At 38.8% G+C, this 7,014-nt stretch overlaps 1 long non-coding RNA gene across 1 annotated transcript; it reads left to right on the forward strand.

Annotated features, from left to right (window-relative positions):
* The first annotated feature begins 3,919 nt into the window (after nucleotides 1-3,919).
* On the forward strand, nucleotides 3,920-6,773 carry LOC115774209 (uncharacterized). The gene is made up of 3 exons (XR_004019174.1): nucleotides 3,920-4,062; nucleotides 5,580-5,695; nucleotides 6,202-6,773. It is a non-coding gene; the product is annotated as an uncharacterized LOC115774209 (long non-coding RNA).
* The last annotated feature ends 241 nt before the right edge of the window (nucleotides 6,774-7,014 follow it).

Raw genomic sequence — 7,014 nt, forward strand, 5'->3', positions numbered from 1 at the left:
TGACAGTGTACCTCAAACATTTAATCACTGAGCATCATCGGCTGTTCAAGCAATTATTTCCTGAAATAAATCTCTTGCCAAAGCATCACTTCATGATACATTATCCTCGTAGCATAAGGCACATTGGTCCAATTTTGCATACATGGTGCATGGGTTACGAAGCCAAACATAATTTCTTCAAGCAACAACTAAAAAGCTTTAAAAACATTACAAAAACATTGGCCAAAAAGCACCAAAGTTACATGGCAATGTATCATGAATCTTTTGGCAAGGAAAGATTAACTTTAGGTCCAGGAAAGATGGTGACACTTTATCAGTTAAAAGAGGGTGCAGCGATGGCTGCAAAATTTGGGATTGTTTTATCAACCAGTGTGTTTTCTGCCAAGTGGATAAAATACTATGGTACAGAGTACCGTCCTGGCTTTATTATATGTACTGAGGTAGTATGTGAGATGCCTGTATTTTGTAAGATCAAAACTATTGCTGTAAAAGATGACAGTGTTTTACTCTGTGGAAAATTGATGGAAACCATGTGTTTTAATAACCACTACCACGCCTTTAAGGTCAAGCTGCATTCACACAATGTTCTTTTTTTTTTTTTTTTTTGCCTGTCATGTCTGGCAGATCTTGCAAACAGAACTGTGATCTGTAAGAACACAATGTTCTTAAAGTTTTGCACATAAATGATCTTTTCTACTTCAAACCATTTGATGTTCAAATGAAGTATGGTATGACAGATACCGCCTTATATGTGGTTCCATATTGCCATTTTATGCAGACCTAATGGTGTCCTTATAATGTTAACTGTTTGTGGACTTGAGATCAGTTGCTTGGCACGGCAAGCACACCTGAAACCATTTACTGCAAAAGCTTTACAGTTAACTTAAAGCCCTCCAACATAGTGGGAAGTACACCATATGTTACTGTAACATTACTAATAGCTGACAATGGATCTTTTAAAAGGTGATTTTGTTCAATAAAATACATTTAAATGAATTTCTGTGGTAACCTTATTTTACTCAATTGTACATTTTAAAAGCATTAAGTTATAATGGATTGATGCAATTTAACACTACAAAAGTGTAAAAATAGCACTACATATTTATGTGCAGTGTTAGAATTTGACTAGTTTTTTCACAGCAATAGAGTAAATAATCAACACAGTAGAGTGCCAAATTAACACTCATAGGAGTTATATGAGCCTCCAGTGTTAACCTTTAATAACTCAATGCAGTGTTAAATAGCATGAGAATCAGAGTTGATTTGTCACCACAGTGGAGTAACTTATTAACTCTGCTTAGAATCATATTTACACTCATCAGAGTTATTTGACTTGTAGTGTTAAGTTTTATTAACACTGTACAGTGTTAGTCAGTGTTAATTTTTAATTCTAATTTGAGTTAAATTGTACTCTGAAAATGTAACACTATGGAAAGAGTTAAATTGACACCAATTCCGATAAGGACCAAATAGACTCGGGCGCAGTGTTAAATTTAACTCTAAGTGTTGATTTAACACTGCAAAATTTACTGTGATCCTGCTTTGCATCAACAATTCAGACAGTTGCTGCTGCTGGTGTAAGGGTGTGGGTGCTACCTTCTCTGCACATTTTAAGCCCCTCAGTAACAGATGAGCATTGTTAAAGTGCCACAGCCTAACCGAGTATTGTTGTTGGACCACGTCTATCCCTTTATGACCACGTGTATCCATCTTCTGATGGCTGTTTCCAACAGTTCAAATCCTCTCAAACTGGTTCCTTGAACATGACAGTGAGTTCACTGGACTTAAATGGCCTCCAAAGGTACCAGACCTCAGTCCAATAGGGCACCTGCGGGATGTGGTGGAATGGGAGATTCACATTATGGATGTGCCGCTGACAGATCTGCAGCAACGGTGTGATACACAGTCCAGCACCTTGTTGAACTTATGCCATGAAGAATTGAGGCAGTTCTGAAGACAAAAAGGGTCCAACCCGGTACTAGCGAGATGTACTGAATAAAGTGGCAGTTGAGTGTATATTTAACAAAGAAGAAAAGAGTTCCCTTTTCAGTTGTGGAAATCACACTGCAGAATAATCTCTTGCAGACAACTAACAAACGAACGGGTTATTCAAAAAACAAAGGAGACGTTTCTATAAAAGCAGCGACTGTGATTAGGATGTGCAGTTTTTATCCTTTCTATTAATTTATTCCACAGATTTCAGTGACTTGAAATAAAGGTCAAAACTTTGTATAAACAAGCTTAAGAGCAAGTAGAGCCCCAAAAAGTGAAGTATTAGGACTGAGAGGTCAGATGTTTCAGCCTGTGAAGAACTCAACAAGTCCTCCAATCCAAACGACCAGGCTCGAACCAACCTGGTGACAGCAGAGCTTTGACCAAGTCACTGGTCAAGGCTCTGCTGTCACTGTCACTCCTGCAAAGATGCTGAGGAGGCTGAGATGCAGGAGCTGGTGTGCATTCAATAAGCCTGTCCCCAAGTACATTTAAACACACACACAAACACAGAGAGAGACAGAAGGGATAAAGGTGAGATAGAAATACACAGATAAACAGAATAATACAGTTGGAAAAGGATCAGAATAAAATGGAACAGAAAAGTCAGTTGAGAGTATAATGTCTGATGTTTATGTTAATGAGTATGACAACACTGACAATTTCCTGCTAGTTTTTAATTTTTAGTTAATTCAAAGGCTTTTAAACCTCCAGGTTTAGTTCTTAATTTAGCTTCAGTTGGTGTTCTGTAACCTCGAGGGCCACATGTTCGTTTTTAATAAACCCACTGTGATCCACGTGCTCTCCAGCTGTTTTCTTGCTGACTTTATGTTTGTGTTGTCAAATCCTGCAAATGTTAAACTGTTAGATATATTTGATGAATTCTCTGTAAGGGTTGTTTTAATAACAGTTAGGTGTGAAAAATACAGAAATGGTTTCACAGCAAACAGTTTGAGCCATGATGTCACTTCCTGTATTTCAAAGTAAAAGCTGACATTTTTCCTCTAAACTTGCAATTGTGTGTTTAAGATCATTTTAATGCTCAGAGTTCTGTTTTTGATTCATCGCCTCATCTTTTACAATCTTCGTGCCCCTGGAATACTCATGGAGCTCGGTTCCTCTGGCGGCCTCTGTTGGCCAGAATTCGCCACGCCTGTCAGACCACGCTAGGGTCCCGTTTACTGTTTGTAAACAAAGATGACGTAGGAAACGACGCGCGGGAATGTCGGAAGAAGATAGATGGCGGAGATTAATATGACCTACAACAGAACAGGTCCGCCAGGCCATATCTTTACAGTTTTACATGCTGTAGTGCCATTTTTTGGAATATTTCAATTTTCTATACATCAGTAGAATCTTTATATCCTAAGATTTCAAAATATGTATGAAAGAAATCCATAGTACCTACAGAAATTAGCTAAAAAGTCCAATAACCCACAAAAACATTTGAAAATCGTGTTTTATTTTTACATATTTTTCTAGATACAGAAAAGCCATAGCTGTATTCTTCAAAAGTGTAAATGAGAAAAAGATGCACAGAGGCCTTTCAAACCACAGAAAATACATTTTGAGTCTGTTCCTAATTTCATTTGTAAGATACACTCATTTTATAAAGTGTAGGAAAAAGGAAAAAAAATGAATACTGTGCAGAATTTGCAAAAAGACAGCATGTGCATCAAAATAAACTACTTTCAACAGTGTAATCAAAGTTCTAAGTGTCTCTGGAACGTATACAGGAAGGTATAAAGTCAAACATGCAGTGGTTTCTGCTGTGCCAGGCCTAGGAGAATAAAACTACGTTTCCCGGCAAGAATATGAGCGATTCGCGGGGAAATGACGTCACTTCCGGTTGCTGCAGGTAGTGGCTTGCATGAAATCATGTGATAGTTCGTGTGACAACGTGATGACGGACTTTCCAACATAAGAAGTGCTGTTAGCAGCTAATGAAAACAATGACCGCAAGGATTATAATGTTTTGTTGTTTGCGCTTTATATGCGATTTTACACGATTTCTGCGAACCTGCTGGAGGAAGGATATAGTGCTCTGGGGACATGTTGAATGCATGATATGTAACTGTAAATGTTCTGGTTTTATATACAAAAAGAATGACTGCTCTCTCTTATTTGTTGCAGTTCAAGCGTCATTACAAAATGCGCATGCAAATGAGGACACCGACGGGCCCGCCGACGGGCCGTCCAATCCAATCCAATCCAACTTTATTTATAGAGCGCTTTAAAAGACAACAAAGTTGAACAAAGCACTTTCCAGATAAAAGACAGCAATACAATACAGCACAAAAAAAAAAATAATAATAATTTAAAAGGATAAACCATAAAAGGAGTACTTAAAAAAAAGGAGTACATAAAATAATAATAATAATTTAAAAGGCTAAACCATAAAAGGAGTACTTAAAAAAAGAAAAAACAGTTCCCAAAATGACTCAATACTAACTAGAGACTATTATTTTGAAATGCCTCAGAAAAAAGGTGTGTTTTTAATCGAGATTTAAAGACCTCTAGTGTTGGGGCCAGCGTAACATAGAGAGGCAACCCATTCCATAGTTTAGGCGCCACCACAGAAAAAGCTCGGTCACCTCGGTGTTTCAGTCTCGACTTGGGGACAGTAAGAAGTAGCTGGTCAGCCGACCTGAGGGACCTTTGTGGGGTGTATGTGTGTAAGAGGTCTGTTAGGTATGTGGGGGCCACGCCACTTAAGACTTTAAAAGCAAACAATAAAATTTTAAAATAAATTCTAAAATAGACAGGCAGCCAGTGTAGAGAAGCAAGAACAGGGGTGATGTGCTCGCATTTACGTGTCCCTGTCAATAGACGAGCAGCATTTTGGACCATTTGTAAGCGCGACAGTGAAGCCTGGTCAATACCAACATAAAGTGCATTACAATAATCAAGACGGGTGGTCACAAAAGCATGCAAAACCCTCTCTAAGTCTCGAAAAGATATAAATGACTTAATTTTGGAAAGCTGTCTCAGCTGAAAAAAGCCATTTCTCACCACTGCATTTATCTGTTTGTCCATTTTAAAAGCTGTATCGATTTTTACCCCAAGATTGGTCACAACTGTTTTTACACAGGATGTAAGCAGACCCAGGTCAGATGGAGGAACACCTGGGCCACTTGGCACAATTATAATGACCTCTGTTTTCTTATCATTACAATCCAAGAAGTTCAGAGCCAGCCACGCTCTGATATCTTTAAGACATTCTAACAAAGGTCTAAAAGAGTTAGGGTCTTTACGCTTGAGTGGTAAGTAGATCTGACAATCATCTGACAATCGGTACAAAGAGGTGAAATTCACAATGAATTTGTGAAGTATACAAACATTTTCACCGATGACTGATGATTTCAATCGACAAGAAGGGATTATCAATAACTTTGACTACTGGCAATTGGACCACTTGCGGTACGTTAGCAAGTGGTCCAATATCCAGCGGACTGATATATAGGTGCACAAACCCATACATATACACCGGAGAGAACACGTCACTGGATGCTTACAGTCATGCTCTCTGTGGCCATGTACCGAACCTCAGATGTCATGACACAGACTCGGAGTTTTGTGTCTTGCAGACAGGAGTTCTTCCAAGTCAAAGAAAAGGAAACAGGACCGCTGTGTATGAGGCTTGGATCCCTGTAAACCAGTCAGAGAACTACGTCCTCACAGCGAATTGTACCTGCATGGCAGGGTAAGTGCTTAGTGAAGTTGCTCTGAGTGTTCTGGTCAAAAGTTTGGACACACTCAAATGTTCATGTTAGTCTGTTCAAACTATTGATTGGCACTGCATGTTGGAATATCTTCTTTTTTTTGTTACACAGTACAAAAAGACAATCAGCAGTGAACTGTGTTACACTTTTTTCCCCCACAAACCGACTGTCGTAACATTTTTCTTTTACACAGTAAAGGTTTATCATTGCTATTATATAAATGTGAAGTATTTACTTCTGAATTAATTGCATTGATAGGGAAAAAAACAGTCAACAATCTGGACTTTTTTGACAAGACTTTATTCTTTCATATTTTTTAGGAAGTGAAATAATAAAAATCCTTCTGTCAATAACACAACAAAGTGTTGCTTGATTTTGTGAACAACTTTGAACATACACTATATTTAGTACATGTGGGACAGTGAGAATGGGCTTTGCAGATGTATTTGTGCAGCACACAGCTTTTGTCTTGCTGTCCTTCTTCCAGGGGCAGAACTGGCACCTTTTTATGTGACTGACCCAGCTGCAGCCTCAGGTGGATCAGGACAAGATTCAGCTCCCTGAACAGCTTCTACAATGGCTGAAAATTATGCCAAGACATTGTGTGGACATCGTCAAACAAATTTTTGTTTTAAGCTTCATGCTCTTTTTTCAAACCTGTTTAGATTTCATTGCTAGCTGGCCATCACCAGCCACAGTGGGAGAAACATAACCCTAACCTAAAGGACCTAACCCTAAAGGACTACAGGTATACCTGTGATCACGGCCCCTCGTCTGTGACCCACTGTGTGTGTGTAAATATATAAGGGGGGGTGGGAGCGGGGTGCTGTGTGAGCCTCTGGCACGCCTTCAGCAGCATTCAGGTTTATTTCAGGCTTTCAACTTGCCAATGGAAACATAAACATCATCCTGCCTCACAGACCCTAAAGCTGTAATGGACTGTTTAATAATGCACAGTAACGTGCCCTTTTTGGCCTGTTGGAAATAAAAGTTGGATAGATCATGCAAAGGAGGCAAGGAGCAGTCCTGCCTTCTCACTGCTCTCATTCCTCTCACATGTCTCCTGTGATTTGCATGTAAGCAAATCACAGGATCTTATAAAATAATCTTATAAATAATATAAATAATCTTATAAATATATAAGAGTCATTCAAATCCAGATAATCTTCACCGCTTGATGAAATAAAAAACTCAAGAGGCCCACTGTCTGTCACAGCCGACAGGGGAGGAATTTCAATAAATGTACATTTTTCAATTGACGTTTGTGTAAACGGTACTGTAAAAATATCCAGCTCAGACT

The sequence above is a fragment of the Archocentrus centrarchus genome, chromosome 24 (assembly GCF_007364275.1).
Source record: "Archocentrus centrarchus isolate MPI-CPG fArcCen1 chromosome 24, fArcCen1, whole genome shotgun sequence".
In the NCBI taxonomy this organism is placed as follows: domain Eukaryota; kingdom Metazoa; phylum Chordata; class Actinopteri; order Cichliformes; family Cichlidae; genus Archocentrus; species Archocentrus centrarchus.